Below are 11,598 nucleotides of genomic sequence, written 5' to 3'. Positions count from 1 at the left end.
GGCTCTGCAGTCTTTCCTAGCACTGCAAATAAACTCATACAAGCAGCTTCTCTGTCCTGACCTTCCTGCTAATATCCCAAACTCCAATCCAAACACCTGCTCCTCAATGAAATTGAATCACGATTGCCATGAACTCATCTCCAGCCTCATTTTCCTTTTCCTCTGCCTGATTGTGAGCCTTCCCTCTATGACAGCTTCATTACAGGCGACCTTCAGCACTGGCTTTTGTGGGGAAGTGATTTAGAACCAAATTACTGATCTATTTCTTTCATCTCCTCCCTCTTACTGAAAGAAGCAGAAGCAGCCCTGGAGAGGCTGCCTGAGACAGCATACTTTTAACACATTACAGAAGGGGAGAAAGAGAGCAGAAAGCCATCCCCCATCACAGGCCAACATGAAGGGGCTAAACTGTTCTTGGAGAAGTGCCAAAACAATTGTACAATTTATTCTAAGAGTACAGAAGAGTCTGGTTTAGACCAGCCAGGAGACAACTCTTGAGGAGTTGGGGACTCTACTGAGAACAGGCAGAGGCAGCTGGAAAAAACAGGGGCCAGGTGGAAAACAGGATCCCTGTGGCACATGGGCAAAGCAGAAGGGAGATGGCAATATGGGCCTCATTGTTATGGGCTGGTTTAAATCTCACTGGAAGCAGTGGGAAGAGCAGCTGTCTCTGAGTCAGGCTGAATCAAGGAACACTTAAATGTGTCTTTGTTGGGTACAAACAAAGCAATGTAGGCTGCTCGAATTACAAGACAAGGGTTGATTTGAATTGAGCTGTGATACAGCTTTACTGTAGACCAATGGCTGTGTGTCTGTGAAAGAGAAGAGGTGGAAGAAGATTAATTAAAAAATAACCACAGCTAGAGCAGATTATCAAGAACAGTCAGAATAAGCAGGGGAAACTTGAAAAAATGTCAGAGAGATGGTAATGGAGAATAGAGTTGTTAAAGAGACCTCTGCCTCACACAGGGCAGTGACAGCCAGGGGGACTTAAAAGCAGAGGATGTGGGGAAGCAGGGGTGGGGAGGGAGTCCCTGCTCCCACTGACTGAAGGGTTTTCCACCATTACAGCCTAACAGGTAACAGAATGCACCAGCAGCAGATTCTTGAGTGAGTGTCCAGATCATAGACTTGAAAACCTTGATCCACCCATGAGGCACTCATTCTTCTTTTCAGCAGCAGCATCCCCAGTTTGCCAACAGCTCCTGAGCAAGACTGCTGAATGGTGAACCACGTAAAAGAGAATGTCTGTGATTCTTCACTCATGTGGGCTCAGGAACAGAGGGCAGAGACACACTGGACCATTCATGGAACAAAATCAGTAGCAGACTGTTTCAGCACAACCATTTCAGTAGAGTGACTGACCAGATGAGAAGAGCTTAATTTACAAAGAGAAAACATAAAAGTCAAGATTGCAAGCAAAGCAACAACAGAACAGCCATAATGAGAGGATCACACAAGAGGAGATTGGCTGATCTATGTGGTAAAGAGCAGCACACAGGGACATAGCAGGAGGAGATTAACTGCTAACACTGAAGTGCTATTTCCACCTGACATTTATTTCTGCCTTGAAATTCCCAGTTGGAGAAGTGAATACAAACAGAAGAAATTTACACTGGCCCCTTTATGCAAATCTAACCTTTCTGCACCTGCCAGGTAGGGAGCATTTATTTACATTCTGGCTGCCTGGCTACACTGGGAGAGGGAATGAATCCAAACAGAACACTGAGAAGACAAAAAAGAATATGGCCCATGGCTGTAATTTCAGGACTTATTACAGGCATTACAATTTTAATGTGGCAGTTGAGAGATATACACCCCAGGCAAATGGACTGGCAGAAGACCTGTGCATGTGCCAGTGCATTGCTCCACGTGAGAATTTCATTGCTCCCTGACAGGCAGATTCAGAAATGTTAATCAATGACACAGTCTGTACCTGTGCCTTGCTCATAAAGGACCTCACCAAATTCCTTTAGCATTATGTATGAAGAGAGATGAATTCTACACCAGACACATCTGAGTCAAATCTCCTTTGCCACAATGATTTTTTAAGATGGAAAGATGTTGAGCAGTCACTGTCAGATGTCTGGGGGTGAATTTGTCACAATTTAAAATAGAGAGATAGCACTCACAAACACTATCAAATTAACAAGTTCATATTGCACTCTTAACAAGTGAAAATAAACTACCATCACCCTAGACATAAAACTGCCTTCTTTTTGGCATGTCAAATATCTCCCTGCAAAATAAATTCATTTTAAGCTTTTTACATTAAAAAGTCTCTTTTTGTCCATGTAAACACAATGCAGCTGTCTCTTCAGCAGCAAATAACACAAGAGCCCTTTGTACAAAGACCAGGAAAAGTAAATGTCATCACAGAGATGGACAAAGACACCTGTTTCTTGGTGCACCATGCTGAATCTTTATTGCACAGTTGTGTGGTTATCAAAAGGCACCGTGTTTAATTCCAACTGGTCAGCAATTTATTGTAACTCAGTTCACTGGCTGGTAATGACTAGTGTCCATCACTTTTCTCTCTAATGATGTTTACGTATTTGTCTCCTAGGTAAAAAACAATATCTCATGGGTAAGAGTCTTTCTCCTCACAGGAGCGATCAGTTCCGTAGGAATAAATTGATATGCAAGCTCATTCTCACTGTTACCATTCTTTTCTCACAGGAACTTATCAGGCTAGCTGTTAGCTATACTTAGGCAAAATAACAAGGCCTGAACCATGAATTTACAAGGCCTTTCTTTTGTAAGGTTTTACCTATATGTGACAAGACCCATATATTCAGCTAAAAGGAGAAAATTTCAGAAAGAGTGCTAGTGCCTTCACACCGTATTGAACTGTGGTCACAACACAAGAAATTAAAAACAGTGCCCTAAAAGTAAAAATGCCCTGAGATGTCTGGCCGGCCAGGTCAAAAATGAAGTTGCACAGCCCTGCTAGGTGTGCTCCAGCTGCATATTCCAGGAGGCTGCCAGGGCACTGCTTCAGTCAGGCCCAACTAATTATTCACATTTCCCAGCTCATGAAGCATCCTCCAAAATACTACTGACACTAGCAGTTGTACAGTCAGTAGAAACCCTGATCTTTCAAACGTGTTCAGCAGTTCAGGATCCGACTGACAAATGCCCTGGAGGGATTCATTTCTAGAAAGTCCTCAGATCTCCCTGTCTCTGTGGTATCAGTGTCTGGGCACCAAGGTCACTCAATACATACAGGTACGGGGAATGTTGGCAGCCAAGTTTTTTTAGAACTGCTTTGAGTCTCTTGAATTCAAATCTAAGTCAAACACTTTATAACTCACGGAATTGGCTTAGAAAACAAGAAACGTTTTACCTGCTTTAAATGTCAAATGTTCAAGCTTTTCACTTCAACTGTGAGACTGGAATTGACTTCTCAGCACAGCAAAATAGCTTGTGGCATGTTGTTCCTCTAGGGTCTCTAGAAGATGAAATCATGCAAAGTTTGCAGTGGATACTGTAGAAATGGGAAACCTTTGAGCAAAATCACTGGTTCCTCAGCTGATCTCCCATACCTCATGGCAACAAAGGACCAAGCTAATTGGTGTCACACTTAAGAGCCTTGTGCACACAAAGCTCCCAGGTTTCCAACATTGCCTCCTGTAAAATCAGGTTTCTGTCAGCATCTACCATCCAGCCCAGTTTTGCTTAGTACACAAGAACTGACAGCAGCTTGAGGTGACGGGGCTGCAGGACACTGAACCAGGGACAGCCTCACCTTACCCCTGCCCTGCATCTCTGCCTGTCTGGTTTTGTGCAAGAAGGAGGAAAAAAGGATTTATGAAGGGTCAGAGAAAAAAGGCAGAGAAAGAGAATTCCCATGGAATAAAAGAGATGAGAAATTCAAGGTAGTTTTAAAGCAGTTAGTGAAGTCAAGAGACCAAGCTGACCTGAAGTCAGGGCAGTGAGAAAGTAATTGGATGTTTAAAGGCTTAGACTGAGGTTTTCAAAGCCTTTTCAACAACTTGAATGTTCATTTTCATTTTACTGGATTGTAGCCAAGAAAATCCTGTGGGCTGCTCAGATACTGGAGGTCTGAATTTGGAAAAAAGAAGCTAGACTTTTCTTTATTTTTCATCTTTATATATATAGAGAGATTATTATAAAGAATCAGCAAAATGAGCCAATAATTTCCTCATCAGAGCACCTGAAGGAAGGGTCAGGAATTGCAGGCTACAGACTTCTCCCATTCCAATTCAAGATATTAGAAAAAGCCCACCCTTGTGAGCCATTGGGTTGTCTTTCCAGTAGGAAACAGCTGTAGTGGAAATTACTTTTTTCTGTTTTCCAGCTCTCATGAGCTCTAGGTTGAGAAGACTTGGGGTTTCAGTTCTGTCAGACCATCAACTGCCCAGCAGTTAAAGAAGACAGTAAGCAAAAAGAAACTGAGAGCAGCAGGTAGCTCAAATAAGTTTCTGAATCAATACCATTTATAGCAGACATAGCTCCTAACACTGAAGCAGAGAAACCCAGCTTAATATGTTTCCAATATTTCTCACTTTGCTCATTTTCCCTTCCCTACTTCTTTCAGCCATGATTTTTTAAGAAGTAATTTCTCCATGGACGTAAAAGGTTCATGTTTCATTCACCATTTCCTTACAAACTCTTCATAAATTGAACTACCTGTGGCAAAGGGGATCTGCCCTAGTTCTGCGGGCTCCTGAGTGGAACTCAGACACGTGGCCTTTCTCTTAGCAGAAAGAAATTATTTTTCCTATTATTGGATTTAAAGGGGAGATAAATGAGTGGAAAGCAGACAAAAAATAGCCACTCCCCAAAAAGAATGAACAGCACAAGCCAAACCATGATGAAATCCCAGAAACACCTGGGCTGTGTGCTGTATCTCCTGCCTGAAAGCCACTGAATATATGGAGATTCTTTTTCTCTTCCTGATCCAAGTAATAATGATACAGAATCTTTCTCCTTCCCAGCAGCTTCTGGTTCCTAATATAATTCCTCTGGAAAAAGATGCATATCAAATCAGTTACATGGAGAATGTGGATTTCTCTCTCTACAAGGAGCATTTTTCTTCTTCCTTGCTAGCTGAGAAAGTAAAATGAAAAATCGAATCTACAGTTATTTCAAAAGTTTGCACAGAATCACAATCAATATTTTTCAATACACAAACAAGCAAAACCATGTTTTACCCTGACAAGTTCTGTTTTGGTAAATATAAAAAGCTGGTTATTACTCCAAACAACCAGATGGAGAATCATGAAAAGTCCGTATTTGTCAATTATCAACACTTTTTAGCAAGTTTTTAACTAAAAGGCATTTTCCAGTGGGTAAAAAAGCTCCATACTTTTCATCAAAATGCTGAAAATATTGAGAAAGAGTCTAGGGTAAAATTTTTGGCAAGGCAAGTAAACCTCAGTAGAAAAACTGGTCCATGGGAGATGTATGGTTCCTCTCCAGAAACTTAGCAGCATCAGACATGCTTCCAAGCTGCTAGCTGTTCTTCCAGGGATATTTTAGAAACCTTTCCTTCTTCACGAAACCTTTTACCATATAAGATGATTTAGGGATAAAATAGCCAAAGCTTTGGTTAGTTCCAACTGAGGAACCCAAAACAAGGGCATTAAAATTCAAGGTATCAGAAACTATCCCTAGTCCTCATATACAAAATAGGAAGCAGCTAGAAGACAATCCCTGAAAAGCCATACTCCCTGCAGTACAGAGGCACAGCCATGGTTAAACAATTGCTCCTGAGGCTCTCTTGTGGTTTGACACTGACCAAACACCCACAAGCCACTCACCCTCCCCTGCCACAGCTGAGCAGAGGAGAGAAAAATTTAACAAAGTGTTCATGAGTTAACAACCAGGACAAAACACTCCAAGGGCAAAACAGACCCAGCTTAGAGATACAGACTGAGCTCACCACTAAGAAAATCAGAGGAGGATAACGGGAAGGAAATTAAGCCCTTAAAAACTCCTTTTCTTCCTCCAGCCCCTTCCTCCTTCCCATAGGCAGCACAGGGAGACAGGGCAGGGAGGTCTTGGTCAGTTCATCACCCAAGGTTTTCTTCTGGTTGGTCAGGGGGAGAGGCTGTACCCCTGTGAGACCCTGGGGTCCCTTCCTGTCAGCACAACAGGCCCCCAGCTGGGAATTGACACAGACTGCATGCATCACAGAAGGCTAATAATAATCATTATTAAGAAACCCATACTTTTATACCCTAATTTGCTACAGGTGGACATAATTGGTCCTTCAAACAAAACACCATCACCAGTGGCTAATTAAGAAACCACTCTTTGGTAATCTGCATCCCTTGAGGAGTCCCATGGGCTGTGGGTGGATCTCTGCATCCCCCAAGGATCCCCATGGGCTGTGGGTGGATCTCTGCATTTCCTGAGAAATCCCACGGGCTGTGGGTGGATCTCTGGATCCCCCAGGGATCCCCAGGGGCTGAGGGTGGATCTCTGCATGCCCCAGGGATCCCATGGCTGCAGGGGCACAGCTGCTTCACCATGGGCATCACAGCAGCCTGCAGAGGAACCTTGGCACTGGCACCTGGAGCACCTCCTCCCCCTCCTTCTCCACTCACCTTGGTGTCTCCATGTTGTTTCCCTCACGTGTTCTCACCTCCTCCTCTTCTCTGGCTAGAATTAAAACTGTGCCACTACTTTTGATTTTCTTCTTAAATCTGTTATCACAGAGGCATTCCCATCATCTCTAACTGGCTCAGCCTTGGCCAGCAGCCTGTCCCTCTTCAGAGCCAGCAGGGACTGGCTCTGCTGGGCATGGTGGAAGCTTCCAGCAGCTTCTCACAGAAGCCACCTCTGTGGCCCTCCACTACCAAAAAACAGGCCATGCAAAACCAAAACAGGCTACCTCAGGCTACCTTTCCAGTCTTTTTTCTCAGAGAACCATGGCCTTCTTGAGCTACTGTAGCAAGTTTTCTTTGTGGAGGGGACAGTTTTCATGGGACAGGTCTTCCCATGGAGATAATCAACGAGGACCCTAAAGAGGAGAGAAAATTCTCCCATGTGCAACGATCCAGACCAGATGTGCTCCAAGCCCCCTGAACAAGCCCTCAGGAGCATGCTGAGAAACATTTAAATCTGTTCCCAAACCCCAAGCAGGGGGATTCACCTTTGTCCCAGGGAACAGTGGAGAAGTGCTGTGTCAGCCATCAGAGAGCTGCAGAAGGTCCTGGGACCTGGGGAAACTCTCCATACCCCATGCTGAGCATCAGATTCCTCACCCAAAGCCCAACTGCAGCAATGCCAGGAAAAGATACTGCGAGAGGGGGATGGTTTCCCTCTCTTTTAAGGACATTTTAAGGGAATGAATAATTCATCCTGAATTACTTTCAGCTGAGGCAACGCTCCACGTTACCACCTGATTATATGTCCCATAAAAAGAGATGACAGGAATTTATCTCTTTTCTTTTGCTGGGTGGGCTGGTGGGGGGATAAATATGCTGCCACCAAATGAGAGTGATGAATCATCCCTCAGTGATTTGGCAGTTCGTCCCTCCTCGTGGGAGCAATAGGAAGAAGGACTTCAGCATAAACCTTCAGGAAAGGGGAGAAGAACATCAGGAATGGAGGGATCAGTTCTCTTCATTCCCATAGGATTGGGGAGTACCCAGTAAAGGTGTCTGGGCAGAAGAACCTTTCTTCTGAGAGCAGTGGAGTCTGCAAAGATCAGGTGCTCATGTTGCTGCCTGGTGATAAGGAAATTATTGTTATTCTGCTTCATTATTGACTGAACAGTGGGGCTGGGCTGCAGAAGAGGAGCTCCAATGTACATTACCCTGAATCATGCTTCTTTCTGTATAACAAGCTGTGCAGCACATGCCCATTGTCCTTCTGGAAAATGGGAGTGAGAGATTTGTCCTGGGAATTAAAGCTCAGCTTTACTTAAGTGAGACAAGTGTGCAAGTGGGTGCTGCTCTGGCTAGAGGGATGTCCTGTCCTTTACCCATTCCCACTTAGGACAACACGAGCTTTCCCCAAGAGGAGATCATTAGCTCTGCCAACATGGAGTTTTTGGGATGATTTGAAACCATTGAGCATGGATCAGTTAGGGCCTAGTCCAAGAAATGAGGGCTTCCTTTCCTTAAAGCACTTGATATGCTGCTAGTGCTAGCAGTCCAATTTGAGATATTGTCAGAGATCAGACAGCTGCAGAAGCTGGGCTGGGCAGCACTGCAGACCTTTTGGCCCTGGTACAGTGAAAGCTGAGGGAGAGAGAAACTCAAGGCAAGGACAGAAGTGAAGACACCATGTCTGGTCACTCTGACCCTCTGACACTGATTGCTCTGGTGAGGGGAGATGCAACAAGGACTTTACTGGTGAAAGAGGTAACAAAGGACATTACTGGCATAAGAAGAACAATCAGAAGATTGTGTTTCTAATGAGACTGCAACAAAGGGTTGGAGAAGAAAATTTGGTTGGATGTAGTGACAAATACAGGTAAACTGGCTTGGCTTGGCTTTGCTGGCATAAGCAGAGTCCATGTCACTCAGTCCTCACAGATATCCCGTGTTTATGGCCATGCAGACAGCTGCAATCAAGCTACACCAAGCCAAAGGCTTGATCTGCTTCCCCACGGGCAACATGTCCTGGATGAAAGTTTTCTCCCTCTGCACATGCTCCCACCTATGCCCTCAAAACCAGTTATGTTTCATGCTATACCATAAATTCTCTGCAGCCAGGGGCACCCACAAGCACTGGAGCAAAGGAAACATTTCCTTGTACACATTGACACCTCCAGTGCCTTCACCTGCACACTTTGCTCTGCTGGATCTGCCCTCCCAACTGTGCCCAGCCTGCAAGGGGCTGAAGGAGCATGTAAATCTGCTAGAAAGACACATCCTTCCCACCCCCATGCTGGATAAGGGGAACATAAAACACAGTGGAGACTGCTGCTTCTCTATTATTTATGAAGCTTTGGTTATTTCATATATAAATAATCCATTACTGCAAAATGTTGCTGGCACTGTAATTGAATATTCATGAGGTATTTTTGTGGAGAATTTTCACCATCATTTCAAATCCAGCCATAAAAATAAAAAATTCAGCTGTCATTTCACAGTTTCAAGTCCTGAGAAACTAAATCTCCCTCCTGCCCTGAGGGCTTTCTGTGCAGGGTGGAACAAAGTAGGGTTAATGTGCAAGGCAAGTTCATGCTGCATTGGAAAGAAGTGGGAACATCCTTCATTGTAGCTCTGTCTGCTGTCTTTTAACGCTGCCAGGATGCTTCATCTGGGGATGCATGCTGCCTGCATGGAGTATGTGCAAATTCCTTCTCTCCCTTCTAGAAACATTTCTCTTTTCAGGTTTAATCCCAGCCAGCATCTTGAAAGCAAAGCACCCAAGTGGGATCCCTCAGCATGGAAACTGAAAGCATGCTACTGCCACCCTGTGGAAAATGGTCCTGAATTGTTGGGGACCACTCCAGATGTTCACAAGACCACAGGTGGTTAAAGAGGTATATGAGGTTCATCAGCCTGATGAGACCCAGAGGTAGAGAAACCAGGGATTTTCCATTAAATAACTCCAGGATTTGGAAGAAAGATGTTTGGATGCTTTATAGGAACAATTGGTGGCATCTGTGTCATCCCCATGGTGTACCAGGAGGATTAAGTACCTCTGCTGCAGATGCTTTCAAGCACATCCTTGGCAAATTCCTGACACGGGCAATGATCGAGCATCTCTTGCATTCTGGGATAGTCAAATGTGCAGCTTCACCTGCCTGCCTTGCTAGGATTCCCTTGTTCTTTCCCCCAAGGGTCCTTCTTATTATGCTTTTCAGCTCCTTGAATTCCACACACACCCAAAAAAAAAAAAAAAAAAAAAAAAAGAGGACTAAGTAAAAGGTAGCAGCACTATCCAAATTCTTCTCTTTCCCTGCTTTCCATCCACATCTTCTGTGAAAAGGTTCCACAGCTTCCTGCATGACACATAAGCCACTGGCCCAATTCCTCTACAATTTCTTCAGATCACAGTTCCTTGTTTTTTCAGTTCTATGCACAGAAAGGAAACAGCAGAAGGAGAAACAGCAAGTTCCCTTCTAACCCAGCCTCTCAAAAGCACACTGGGGCATATGGGAGCCTGGCAGCCAGATCTGAGATCCACACAGATCCTCTACTGTCCATGTGCCAGTGGTATATGTGAGTCTGTGTCACCTGAGCATATCCCAAACGGGGCCAGAGCTCTCGGAGCCTCTCCTTCCAAGAATGATTTATGGACCCTGTCAGTCCAGCAGACTGAACTGCAGAGACAACTGGAGCATGCAGCAAAGAGCACAGCAATCCATCAGCACCAGCTGAGAATCACTCAGGAATCCATCAAGAGCTTCATCATGGTGACATCTTTGCAGAGGCAGAAGGAGAAACAAAGGGAAAAGATGGAGGCAGAGTGAGCAGGGAGTGGACAATCCACACAGGATTTCTCAGAGTTTCAAAGCCATGGAAGTAAGGCAAGATGACAGACATTTTTTGGATCTTTAGTGATTGAGGTGGTCCTGTGTCAAAGGCACAAATTGCAATGCCTCACACAGCTGAGCAGCACTTTTCAGTGCCAGCAGTATTCAGGAATTGCTTTCCCTTTGGCTAGCTTTGTGGTAGGTGTCACTCACTTCCAGGTAGGAAAACTGCATGGTTTTGAAGGCAAGAATATTGTAGTGTTCAGAAGCTGCCACTGGCAGAAGAAATCAAGCCTAGCTCCACTACAGAGAAAAAAGGTGATTCCCTGTAGTTCAAGAAATATAAAACAAGCTGCAGCATGTCACTATACAGCACTGGAGTTTGTACTCTGACCTAAACCTGACACCTCAGCAAGAGCCAAGCTGAGCCATTTTTCACTGAAAAAATGCAGGCACATAGATACAAGTACCCCAGACCAACAAGGACACAAGGACAACTCCTAATTGTGTCACCTGTTAAAACCAGGTGAGGCAGCTTTATCTCTTCCACAAACTAATCCTCTCCCCGAAAGTATCTTCTGTTAATGGGCTATTGAATGTCACTGCATGACTGATAAAATACCATCATCCCATTGGGAGATGCTCCGCCCCAGAGGAGGAACCAAGCATTCCTACCTGGATACAATCTGAAATTTGGAACACCACAGTCAGCCTTTTCCTACTGGATTCTCTGAAGAAGAGGATCTCCATCTCCCATCTACACCACCACTGGGCCTTCAGAGGAAAACTCCACCCTTCTACATGATCACAGCTTTAACAGAACCACACTTGTCACTCCAGGAGGACTGTAGCCTTTAAAAAAAAAACATTTAATCAGACTTCTACTAACACCCTGACAATGGGGTGTCAGGTCGTATTCTGACTCTTTCAGTGTTGTTTTGTATTACTGCATTCTTATATTTTCTTTTAATTCTTTTTTCTTAATAAAGAACTGTTATTCCTACTCCGATATATTTGCATGAGAGCCCCTTAATTTCAAAATTATAACAATTCAGAGGGAGGGGGTTTGCATTTTCTGTTTCAAGGGATGCTCCTGCATTTCTTAGTGGATACCTGTCTGTTCAAACCAAGACACCAGAGTAACAGGAACTGTTTTCACAGCACAAGACAGGCTGAGCTATATCCAGTTAGTG

At 44.3% G+C, this 11,598-nt stretch overlaps 1 long non-coding RNA gene across 1 annotated transcript; it reads right to left on the bottom strand.

Annotated features, from left to right (window-relative positions):
- Positions 1–588: 588 nt before the first annotated feature.
- On the bottom strand, positions 589–7,278 carry LOC135285210 (uncharacterized). The gene is made up of 3 exons (XR_010350185.1): positions 7,124–7,278; positions 6,576–6,991; positions 589–3,451 (listed from the first exon to the last, which is right to left on the bottom strand). It is a non-coding gene; the product is annotated as an uncharacterized LOC135285210 (long non-coding RNA).
- Positions 7,279–11,598: the final 4,320 nt, after the last annotated feature.

Source organism: Passer domesticus, chromosome 22 (assembly GCF_036417665.1).
Source record: "Passer domesticus isolate bPasDom1 chromosome 22, bPasDom1.hap1, whole genome shotgun sequence".
Classification (NCBI taxonomy): domain Eukaryota; kingdom Metazoa; phylum Chordata; class Aves; order Passeriformes; family Passeridae; genus Passer; species Passer domesticus.
Note: the sequence above shows the minus strand (reverse complement) of the source record. Positions and strands in the feature narration are given on the sequence as shown.